This window comes from Panthera uncia (assembly GCF_023721935.1).
Source record: "Panthera uncia isolate 11264 chromosome A1 unlocalized genomic scaffold, Puncia_PCG_1.0 HiC_scaffold_17, whole genome shotgun sequence".
NCBI lineage: Eukaryota > Metazoa > Chordata > Mammalia > Carnivora > Felidae > Panthera > Panthera uncia.
The window spans coordinates 21395646-21408309 of NW_026057577.1; the positions used below are offsets into that span (position 1 = coordinate 21395646).

The 12664-nt window shown below is 40.5% G+C and overlaps 1 protein-coding gene and 1 non-coding gene across 2 annotated transcripts in view; one reads left to right on the forward strand and one right to left on the reverse strand.

The window, feature by feature from the left end:
• Positions 1-12664, forward strand: part of MEGF10 (multiple EGF like domains 10) — a 137476-nt gene that overhangs the window by 55998 nt on the left and 68814 nt on the right. The gene's annotated exons all lie outside the window — the stretch shown is intronic.
• On the reverse strand, positions 2044-2150 carry LOC125935936 (U6 spliceosomal RNA). The gene has a single exon (XR_007461896.1). It is a non-coding gene; the product is annotated as a U6 spliceosomal RNA (small nuclear RNA).

A 12664-nucleotide genomic window follows, 5' to 3' on the forward strand; every position in this document is an offset into this window, starting at 1 on the left:
GAACGTCAGGCAGGATCAGGTAGTGTGTGTTCCTCAACAAACAGAACGCCGTGGCCTTAGAAGATACTTAATATATGTTTCATGAAAAAAAAATACGAGCAAAAGAACAAAAATATGGCAGGACTTTGTAAAGCAAGACACCCTGTAATGGTTCCTGAGGTTTTTATTATTCTTTTGACTTCAGTGGATCAATGTAATCCCCCCAAATCCTTCACTTAAGCCGAGCCTACCGTTTATAGCCTTGAGATTTTCCTGCACCGTGAACAGGGTCATCAATATGCTTTCATTGAGAGACATCAACGTTTATATTTAGACACATTAAAGAATAAACATTTCACGCCCTTTTTTTCTGCTTCATAATTTGAGATAAGCATTTGCTGCAGTTCTAAAATGATATTTCATGCTTTGAAAATTCATTTAGCAAACATTTTTTTTTTAAAAAGAAGAATAAAGGTTTTCTCTCAGCCACTGAATAATATTAATCTCAACAGCACTGGGTGGTTGTCCACAGTGATCGTTGGCTCTCTGTCAGCTCTCCAGTGGCTTTTTTGACATGTGAAGGACGTGAGGTTTTAGTGCTTTCAGAGGATCTGGAAAATACATTTTTATTGTTCTTCTTCATGGATGGAGAAGCTTTACAAAGTTGTTTTATTTTTAAAGCACTTGATGTTTTGAATGAGGGTCTTTTCTTCTACATTAACAAAGGGAATGACATACCATAGCCTTGTTAGCCTGAAGCGAAGGGAATGAAATCACACGGAGATAAAAGAACTTGAGGGAACCAGAGCTTAGGAAGAAAGGGTGTATATTTCAAGAAGAACCATGTTTTGCTATCCTTTGAGACAGTGGAAGTTTATTTTGGTTGCTTCTGAAACTCCGTAGAGCAATTTTCCTGAAAGTGACTTACTTGTGCTTTGTCTACATGTATTAGAATGTGAAGGGCTGAACGTCTTCCCTGTTAATTTCTCTCCTAGTCACAGATTTCCCTATGTTTAAAGTCAATGGTGAACATTACAGCAAAATACCACCCAAAAATACATTTTCAAGTCAGTATGGCTGACTAATGTATCCTAAAAGATACTTGACATTTAAATGTTAAGGACACTTAGTTTCTTCAATCAGCAACCCTGGTGAGGGTAGTTATATATTATAAGCTGACATCACTTTCCTGATGATAAAGCCTAGTTCCCAGATTCCATATATTATCCTGCTGGAAGTGTCTGGGACAGATGTATACACAAGCTTCTCAAACCCCATGTGGTTCTACGATTTGACTTCTTATATACTAGAGGTCAAATCCAAGACAAATAAAAACAAAATAAAACAACAACAAAATGCAGACCACTCATCATTTCATCTGGGATTGGTTTAGACCTAACACAAGTGCACAGAATTGGCCACTTCTGTTCTCTGTAATTTAGAGCCAGTCGCTTTAGAAAAGCATCTTGAAGTTCAGTGTGGGTTTCAAGGCTGCTTCTCTTGTCTTAGTGGGCATAGAGAGGCTGAGGCAAGATCAAGTCAGTGGTTTTGGTGCCTAGTAATACGGCAAGACTCTGTAGGTTTTATTTATGGCCACCTATTTCTTTATGCGAAGGGGAGGATTACTCAGGAGTTCATGCGTTGTTTCCTGGTTCCTCCTTTTACTTTTCCGGCCTCCAGGTACCCGCCTACCCCTCTGGGCACATTGGTCATCCGCAAGCGGGAAATTTCTAAATCCAGTTTCTTTTTTTTTATTTTTTTTTATTTTTTTTATTTTTTTTATTTTTTATTTTTTATTTTTTATTTTTTAATATATGAAATTTACTGTCAAATTGGTTTCCATACAACACCCAGTGCTCATCCTAAAAGGTGCCCTCCTCAATACCCATCACCCACCCTGCCCTCCCTCCCACCCCCCATCAACCCTCAATTTGTTCTCAGTTTTTAACAGTCTCTTATGCTTTGGCTCTCTCCCACTCTAACCTCTTTTTTTTTTTTTTTTTTTTTTCCTTCCCCTCCCCCATGGGTTTCTATTATGTTTCTCAGGATCCACATAAGAGTGAAAAAAATATGGAACGCTTCACGAATTTGCGTGTCATCCTTGCGCAGGGGCCATGCTAATCTTCTCTGTATCGTTCCAATTTTAGTATATGTGCTGCCGAAGCGAGCACTAAATCCAGTTTCTATCTGGCAAGTAAAAATAGGATGTCACCTAGCACTGGGTTTCACTGCAGGCCTGAGCTTTTTCCATTTGGCTTTATGAAAATGGTCAAAAGGGATGACACCCCACCTCGTTTTTTACTTTGCGGAGTTTGTGGGCAATTTGTTTTTGAAATTCACATTGGGAGAACCAAGTTGTGCCTTTTGTCATGAATGATTCATGCAAGGCAGACAGTACAAACCAACGACAGGCCTGTTATTCTAGCTTTATGTACAGCTGGAGGATGTTTCTCTAGGGTGGTTTTTGTTTTGTTTTGTTTTGTTTTGTTTTTTGTTTTTTTTTTTTACTGGGGTGGGATATTCCAATGTGCTGACCATGGAATAAAATTTCTGCTATACTAGATCCATGCTGTGTCACACATACCAAAGGTACGTTTTGTGTGATTAGTATGTCCCACCATTCCCATGTGACAGAGAGAGAATTAAGTAGAACAAAGTTTGGGAACTTGCTCAAGGTTCCATGGTTATGAAGTGACAGTAGCTGGGGTCCAGGTCTGTCTGATGCTGAATGATTATACCCTTCCTTGAGCCAGCTCGTGATTGATGAAGGTCTGTAACAAGGTGAACTTGATGGTAAACGTTACTCCTTAATCTAAGGGAAAAATGATTTCATCCTTTCCTTTTTTCTGTTGTCGTTGTTGAGGAATGTTGTGGCTGAGGCAATGTATTAATGTGCCCTTGTTCTTTGCTCCAAAGCATCTCTCAACTTGGCATTTCTGTGTATCTCTCATTGTGCTCCTTTCTTTTATTCTTTCTCTACACAAAGACGTGAGATTTACTAAACTATCTGCTGTTTGTTCGAAGAATGTTCTTAATGCCACGTTTTTGTCAATACATGGGTGTCTGTGGACATGTTGAGATATTCTGCATCAAAACCATTCTGATGAAACTGCTGTTAACACTTTAAAGCCTGGCAAATATCATTTTTAGGCCAAAAAAATATTTTTCAAACATCTGTGAGATGTTTTTGGCTTAGAATGTTCCCCTTTGAAAATCAGGGAGAAGCCGCGAATGTATGCTGATGGCAGATTTTGTCACCGTTGGGCATTAGTTGCCTGGGATGGCCTGATGGGGTACGGCAAGATCACAGCTTTGAGGCATTGACAGGTTTGGCTGAGTCCTTGCCACTGCCACTTGAATGCTAAGTGACTGAGCAAATTATCATCTGAGTTAATTTGGCACATGATATGTTGGAATAATTATACCTGTGGCATTGAGTTATTGTGATATTTGAATAAAATAGCTGCATAAGGCTGACACACGTTTGAAACTTGATGTATCTTACAACCCCTTCGTTCTCTTCCCATCCTTTGAAGGGGAGGTTGGACTGAGGGTTTAACGTGGGTCAGGAGAAGGACGCCTTGGTGGCTCAGTCGGTTCAACGTCTGACTCTTAGTTTTGGCTCAGGTCACGATCTCACAGTTGGTGAGTTCGAGCCCTGCGTTGGGCTCTGCGCTGATAGCCCACAGCCTGCTTGGGATTCTCTGTCTCTCCCTGTCTTTCTCTGCCCCTCTCTGGTTTGTTCTTTCTCTCTCTCTCTCAGAAAATAAACATTAAAAATTTTTTAAGTGGGTCAGGAGAGGAGAATGTTCCCAGACGTGTTGAGATAGTTTTACCCGTTGGTCTCCTTGTGGAATGTGGATCTACATTCATGATCGATTCCATTCCTCTACCAAACAGACCACGAACGCTGGCCATGTGCCACGTGGGTCTAGTTTTCAGTTTGGTGTGCTCCTAAAGCTAGTTGACATCAATACCATTTTCACAGTGAGCTTATTGGTTTTTTTGTTTGCATAGAATCATTATCAACTTACAGAAGCTCTTCAGATATGACATCTCCTCAATCGTATTTTCACTATGTTCTCACGACTGAGGTAATTTCCTAGTTCCAGTGCCCCTAAATAGTGAGTCATTGGCTGACCCCATGGGCTGGCTCAGTGACAGGTTTTATCATTTGCTGCCCTGCCTTCATGGGTCATATCTGGTGAAATTGTGGGATATTATGTTTAAGCAAAATATATAATTTCACTCCTTCAGGAGCAGGATGGCTTCATGAAAAATGCTTGGCCTTTGAATACGGATGCCACCCCTATCAGCCTGGTGTTTTGGGACACTTTACCTAAAGAGTCTCATCCTAAATATCCTCCGTGTGCTGAAGATGATAATGATGACCCACCTTGTTGTGATTGCTCTGAGGACCAGAAAGTGGTGTCTGAAGCATGGAGCACAGAATCTGGCACAATACAAAGGCTCAGCAGATTGAACCCTTTAAAAATCATTTTTTGCTTGCTTTTCTCATACTGCCAAAAGGATGTACAATGATTGCAGAGAATTTAGAAAAGGTGGTTAATCTAAATGAACGAAGGGAATGTCAAGCATATTCTTAAGACCCAGAGATCCCCAGTGGTGCCATTTGATCATAGAGCCTCTCAATATCTGTCTATCTATCTATCTGTCTATCTATCTATCTAAGTCTGTCTGTGTGTCTGTCTTTCTGCCTTTGTCATGCTCTTTCTTCTCCCTGACTCCCCCGATATTAGGTTCAGCCATTATACAGTTGCTGGTATTTGGCCTTTTGTGACCTAAATTAACAATAGTTTCATCTAGTTCATTCGAATATATTGCTAAAATTGGATTATGTGGTACTATTTTAATCTACTTTTTTAAAATGAAGACATTGCTAATGTTTTTCAAGTTCATTAAATATTCTTCTATAATATCACTTTTAGATGATATGTAATGTTCCATTGTGTGATTATACCCATTTCTTTTCACCAATCCTCCATTACTAGAAAATTAGATTGTTTTCAATTTTTTGTTACTATAAACAGTGCTAGGATAAACATGACAGCTTGGGGGGAGTAAGTATCATGGTTTAGAATGCAGACTAAAGGGGGCGCCTGGGTGGCTCAGTTGGTTAAGCATCCAACTTTGGCTCAGGTCATGATCTCAGGGTTCGTGAGTTCGAGCCCTGTAGCCGGGCTCTGTGTTGACAGCTTGGAGCCTGGACCCTGCTTCTGATTCTGTGTCTCCCTCTCTCTCTGCCCCTCCCTTGTTCATACTCTGTCTGTCTGTCTCTCTCTCTGTCTCTCTCTCAAAAATAATAAACATTAAAAAAAAAAAAGGAATGCCAACAAAAGGCAGAAGGTCTGTACTTCCCTGCTTCCTGCCTGTGTACCTATAACAAGTCACCTGGATCTCAGTTTCTTCTTCCACAAAATGGGCACAACTTCCAAATAGGACCTACTTCATAGGGCCATTGTGAGAGTTCATCTGTCTCTAGTGCCGAGGAGAGTGTCTATGGGCACACTGTAAATATTACTAATGGATTAACTACTGTGAATTGTTCCTGTCATTATACACATATGTTTATTTCTTTTGGAAAAATATCTCAAAGGAGGAATTTATGACTGAAGATCTCTCAGTACCCGATTCAAGATGAATTTCTAAAATAGGTGTGGATTACCCACAGAAGTGTGTTAAAGCGCTATTTTCATGTAAAGGGGGAGGTTATCTCCATCACTGTACGTCTCAGATTCATCATTGTTGTGACCCCATCTCGTGACTGAGGGTGCACGGTTTTTCATGGCTTAATATCCCTGAAGTCAGAATGCTTCCAACCATCAGAGTCACCCAGATAACTGCTGTGACATGCCAGTGTGGGACCTTCTGTTGACAACTACTGAGATCAAGAAAGGCTGTCAGTGTGTCTTAACACCTGTGAAATTAATTAAGTCTTATTTGATAGGGAACAAGGCAAACATATATAAAAATTGTGATCTGAGTGCAAGATGAGCGTCATGGCAGATATATATATGGATGTCTTCTTCAGAGAGCATCTCAGATTGGGTCTGAAAAAATGTACCTGTAGGACAGAGATTTCCAGGCTGAGCTTGGAAACCTGGGAAGGACTGATGGAGGGAGAGGACGTATCTAACACCTCTCCACATCTACTTGTTTCTATACCTACTTCTTTTGTCATGCACAGGAAGATGATCGCGGCCATGATGCGATAGAAGGGGGCATTCATGGACATTCGCGATTTAAAAGCCTTGTGACTTTTGCATGCCTTATTCTCTCCACATGTAATATCTCCTACAGCTTCCCTCCCTTTCCAGTCCCCCGTCTTTCTCTGTACAAACCCTCCACGCTTTACCTAAATAGGGCACATTCTGCCTTTAGGTCTCAACTTAGACATTATTTTCCCAGCTCAACCACACCGTTTTGGGGTCATTCCTCTGTTTTCTGTTGTACCTTGTACCTCCCCCTACTGCTTATTGCGGGGTATTTTAGTGCCTAATAACTTAATGCATCTGCTGATAACCTGTAAGCTTCCAGAAGCATGCGCTCTACCATTCTCCTTTGAATCCTAAGCCTAGCCCTATGGCTGGCACATGGCAGGTACTTGAGAGGTGTAAATTGAGTGAATTTCAGTACCCAGCCCATGGATGTAACCTGTGGTTACTGGTAGCACTGGAAGTTAGCGCCATAAGGGCTCCGGGGTGAGCCCATTGTCTTGCGAGGATCCAGTGCTCCGCTAGCTGTCATTAAGGGTTGTAGCAAGGACGGTATACTTCTGATATTACACAGTAGTTTAACCTTCCTTTTATTTTCACCTTATTGTGAGAGCTTATTAGAGCATGCTGTCCATGCTGCCTGAGACCCTCATTAAGCTTTCCCCAAAACAGCTGCATGAATCTGGGCACAGAGCATCTAGAGCCCATTTCTAGCTGCCAGCACAGCAAGAGATGAAACTAGGAGCACCTGGGTGGCTCAGTCGGTTAAGCCTCTGACTTCGGCTCGGGTCATGATCTCACCGCTGGTGAGTTTGAGCCCCGTGTCGGGCTCTGTGGTGACAGCTCAGAGCCTGGAGCTTGCTTCAGATTCTGTGTCTCGCTCTCTCTCTCTGCCCCTCCCCTGCTTGTGCTGTTTCTGTCTCTGTCTCTCTCTCAAAAATAAATAAACATTAAAAAGAGAGAGAGAGAGAGATGAAACCAGAAGCTGAAAGTGAGTCCTCACTCCTTTCGAAGCATCAGGGTTCTTTTCAGTGTAATTTGAAACAAAAGTTGGTTCATCTACCTTTTCCTATTAGAATATTCTAGCTATTGCCGTCTTAACGTAACCAATTTTTTTTTTAAGGTTTTCAGTGTCAATAACCAACCTAGTCACTTTTTCTTTAGGCATGAAATGCTTGCCCTGTGAGATTAGAGTGAGGGGTTAAGTAAAAGACTTGAAGTGATTTGAGTTCAGAGTCTCCAAACTGCCTTTCCAAACACAGTACTTGAATTCAGGATAACCGGTCAAGCTTGACACTCATAAGGAGCAAGTTCTGCCTCTTGTCTAGTCAACATACCCTTGTATTTGTAGCAATCAGGTAAGAAAGCTGGCTTTTGTGTGATAAGCTGTAAAAATGGAAGTGTTGCGGTAGTTGAATATGACAAATGAAGAGAGGAAAGGAAGTCACAGTGATGCCTAAATTCAAGCCAGGCTTCTGTGTCCCACTTGTTCTGTTTCCTGCTTATTTGTCTGTACGCTTCTGTATGTGGATGCCCCCCCCCCGCCCCTGCATCGCTTATGTTGGCGCCCAGTATTCACATGGTGAGGTCCATGTATCAATGGCCTGTTAGGGAAACACAGCCCCAAAGGGAGAAGCTGTCACTTCAAAGCATACCACAGTGCTTAGATATAGACAGGAAATTAACCATGTCGGCATGATAATATTTCCTTTAAAGCCTGAAACCCTTTCTTTGATGCTGATAGTTATCAATTTCTGCTATGAACTTGTTTCTATCATGAGGAGGTGTCTTAAGGGTTTTTGTTTTGTGTGTGTGTGTGTGTGTGTGTGTGTGTGTGTGTGTGTGTGTTTTGGTTTTTTTTTTTTTTTTTGCATTTATCTAACCCCAAGGAAATAGGACTGGTCTCTCCCTGACTGCTCTTCTGGGAGAGAAATTGTTGGATGGGATGTGGAAGGGAATCACAAGAGAGAAGAGAGACGTGTTCTGTCCCCTCAGTACCTTGACTTCTTTCTTCCCACTCCTCTCCTGATGTTGTAAAACATATTCCATAAAATGTATGCGTGCCAGCACACCATTATCCCACTGCCACTGTGGGAAGAAAGAACTCTAACCCATCATGGTTTTTCCTTTCTAAGTGCTTCTGACACAGTCAGGTTGTCCTTATCAAGGTAGTATTATTAACTAAAATTGTGTTTTGTGTTGCTCACTTAATACCCCAGGATACATTAAGAAAAAATGAATATTTAACTTAGCATATGAGGCTCCCACAAGTTGAGAGGGATATGGAAACTTTGGAGATGGTTGAGCAGAGAAAGTGAGTGAAACTGAATAGCTTTTTTTTTTTCAATATATGAAATTTATTGTCAAATTGGTTTCCATACAACACCCAGTGCTCATCCCAAAAGGTGCCCTCCTCAACACCCATCACCCACCCTCCCCTCCCTCCCACCCCCCATCAACCCTCAGTTTGTTCTCAGTTTTTAAGAGTCTCTTATGTTTTGGCTCTCTTCCACTCTAACCTCTTTTTTTTTTTTCCTTCCCCTCCCCCATGGGTTTCTGTTAAGTTTCTCAGGATCCACATAAGAGTGAAACCATATGGTATCTGTCTTTCTCTGTATGGCTTATTTCACTTAGCATCACACTCTCCAGTTCCATCCATGTTGCTACAAAGGGCCATATTTCGTTCTTTCTCATTGCCATGTAGTACTCCATTGTGTATATAAACCACAATTTCTTTATCCATTCATCAGTTGATGGACATTTAGGTTCTTTCCACAATTTGGCTATTGTTGAGAGTGCTGCTATAAACATTGGGGTACAAGTGCCCCTATGCATCTGCACTCCTGTATCCCTTGGGTAAATTCCTAGCAGTGCTATTGCTGGGTCATAGGGTAGGTCTATTTTTAATTTTCTGAGGAACCTCCACACTGCTTTCCAGAGTGGCTGCACCAATTTGCATTCCCACCAACAGTGCAAGAGGGTTCCCGTTTCTCCACATCCTCTCCAGCATCTATAGTCTCCCGATTTCTTCATTTTGGCCACTCTGACTGGCGTGAGGTGATATCTGAGTGTGGTTTTGATTTGTATTTCCCTGAGAAGGAGCGACGTTGAGCATCTTTTCATGTGCCTGTTGGCCATCCGGATGTCTTCTTTAGAGAAGTGTCTATTCATGTTTTCTGCCCATTTCCTCACTGGGTTATTTGTTTTTCGGGTGTGGAGTTTGGTGAGCTCTTTATAGATTTTGGATACTAGCCCTTTGTCCGATATGTCATTTGCGAATATCTTTTCCCATTCCGTTGGTTGCCTTTTAGTTTTGTTGGTTGTTTCCTTTGCTGTGCAGAAGCTTTTTATCTTCATGAGGTCCCAGTAATTCATTTTTGCTTTTAATTCCCTTGCCTTTGGGGATGTGTCGAGTAAGAGATTGCTACGGCTGAGGTCAGAGAGGTCTTTTCCTGCTTTCTCCTCTAGGGTTTTGATGGTTTCCTGTCTCACATTCAGGTCCTTTATCCATTTTGAGTTGATTTTTGTGAATGGTGTGAGAAAGTGGTCTAGTTTCAACCTTCTGCATGTTGCTGTCCAGTTCTCCCAGCACCATTTATTAAATACACTGTCTTTTTTCCATTGGATGTTCTTTCCTGCTTTGTCAAAGATGAGTTGGCCATATGTTTGTGGGTCTAGTTCTGGGGTTTCTATTCTATTCCATTGGTCTATGTGTCTGTTTGTGTGCCAATACCATGCTGTCTTGATGATGACAGCTTTGTAGTAGAGGCTAAAGTCTGGGATTGTGATGCCTCCTGCTTTGGTCTTCTTCTTCAAAATTACTTTGGCTATTCGGGGCCTTTTGTGGTTCCATATGAATTTTAGGATTGCTTGTTCTAGTTTCAAGAAGAATGCTGGTGCAATTTTGATTGGGATTGCATTGAATGTGTAGATAGCTTTGGGTAGTATTGACATTTTGACAATATTTATTCTTCCAATCCATGAGCAGGGAATGTCTTTCCATTTCTTTATATCTTCTTCAATTACCTTCATAAGCTTTCTATAGTTTTCAGCATACAGATCTTTTACATCTTTGGTTAGATTTATTCCTAGGTATTTTATGCTTCTTGGTGCAATTGTGAATGGGATCAGTTTCTTTGTCTTTCTGTTGCTTCATTGTTAGTGTATAAGAATGCAACTGATTTCTGTACATTGATTTTATATCCTGCAACTTTGCTGAATTCATGTATCAGTTCTAGCAGACTTTTGGTGGAGTCTATCGGATTTTCCATGTATAATATCATGTCATCTGCAAAAAGCGAAAGCTTGACTTCATCTTTGCCAATTTTGATGCCTTTGATTTCCTTTTGTTGTCTGATTGCTGATGCTAACACTTCCAACACTATGTTAAACAACAGCGGTGAGAGTGGGCATCCCTGTCGTGTTCCTGATCTCAGGGAAAAAGCTCTCAGTTTTTCCCCATCGAGGATGATGTTAGCTGTGGGCTTTTCATAAATGGCTTTTATGATGTTTAAGTATGTTCCTTCTATCCCGACTTTCTCAAGGGTTTTTATTAAGAAAGGGTGCTGAATTTTGTCAAAGGCCTTTTCTGCATCGATTGACAGGATCATATGGTTCTTCTCTTTTCTTTTATTAATGTGATGCATCACGTTGATTGATTTGTGAATGTTGAACCAGCCCTGCATCCCAGGAATGAATCCCACTTGATCATGGTGAATAATTCTTTTTATATGCTGTTGAATTCGATTCGCTAGTATCTTATTGAGAATTTTTGCATCCATATTCATCAGGGATATTGGCCTGTAGTTCTCTTTTTTTACTGGGTCTCTATCTGGTTTAGGAATCAAAGTAATACTGGCTTCATAGAATGAGTCTGGAAGTTTTCCTTCCCTTTCTATTTCTTGGAATAGCTTGAGAAGGATAGGTACTATCTCTGCTTTAAACGTCTGGTAGAACTCCCCTGGGAAGCCATCTGGTCCTGGACTCTTATTTGTTGGGAGATTTTTGATAACCGATTCAATTTCTTCGCTGGTTATGGGTCTGTTCAAGCTTTCTATTTCCTCCTGATTGAGTTTTGGAAGAGTGTGGGTGTTTAGAAATTTGTCCATTTCTTCCAGGTTGTCCAATTTGTTGGCATATAATTTTTCATAGTATTCCCTGATAATTGTTTGTATCTCTGAGGGATTGGTTGTAATAATTCCATTTTCATTCATGATTTTATCTGTTTGGGTCATCTCCCTTTTCTTTTTGAGAAGCCTGGCTAGAGATTTGTCAATTTTGTTTATTTTTTCAAAAAACCAACTCTTGGTTTTGTTGATCTGCTCTACCGTTTTTTTAGATTCTATATTGTTTATTTCTGCTCTGATCTTTATTATTTCTCTTCTTCTGCTGGGTTTAGGCTGCCTTTGCTGTTCTGCTTTTATTTCCTTTAGGTGTGCTGTTAGATTTTGTATTTGGGATTTTTCTTGTTTCTTGAGATAGGCCTGGATTGTGATGTATTTTCCTCTCAGGACTGCCTTTGCTGCATCCCAAAGCGTTTGGATTGTTGTATTTTCATTTTCGTTTGTTTCCATATATTTTTTAATTTCTTCTCTAATTGCCTGGTTGACCCACTCATTCTTTAGTAGGGTGTTCTTTAACCTCCATGCTTTTGGAGGTTTTCCAAACTTTTTCCTGTGGTTAATTTCAAGCTTCATAGCATTGTGGTCTGAAAGTATGCATGGTATAATTTCAATTCTTGTATACTTATGAAGGGCTGTTTTGTGACCCAGTATATGATCTATCTTGGAGAATGTTCCATGTGCACTTGAGAAGAAAGTATATTCTGTTGCTTTGGGATGCAGAGTTCTAAATATATCTGTCAAGTCCATCTGATCCAATGTATCATTCAGGGCCCTTGTTTCTTTATTGACCGTGTGTCTAGATGATCTATCCATTTCTGTAAGTGGAGTGTTAAAGTCCCCTGCAATTACCACATTCTTATCAATAAGGTTGCTTATGTTTGTGAGTAATTGTTTTATATATTTGGGGGCTCCGGTATTCGGCGCATAGACATTTATAATCGTTAGCTCTTCCTGATGGATAGACCCTGTAATTATTATATAATGCCCTTCTTCATCTCTTGTTACAGCCTTTAATTGAAAGTCTAGTTTGTCTGATATAAGTATGGCTACTCCAGCTTTCTTTTGGCTTCCAGTAGCATGATAAATAGTTCTCCATCCCCTCACTCTCAATCTAAAGGTGTCCTCAGGTCTAAAATGAGTCTCTTGTAGACAGCAAATAGATGGATCTTGTTTTTTTATCCATTCTGATACCCTATGTCTTTTGCTTGGCGTATTTAATCCATTTACATTCAGTGTTATTATAGAAAGATACGGGTTTAGAGTCATTGTGATGTCTGTATGTTTTATGCTTGTAGTGATGTCTCTGGTACTTTGTCTCACAGGATC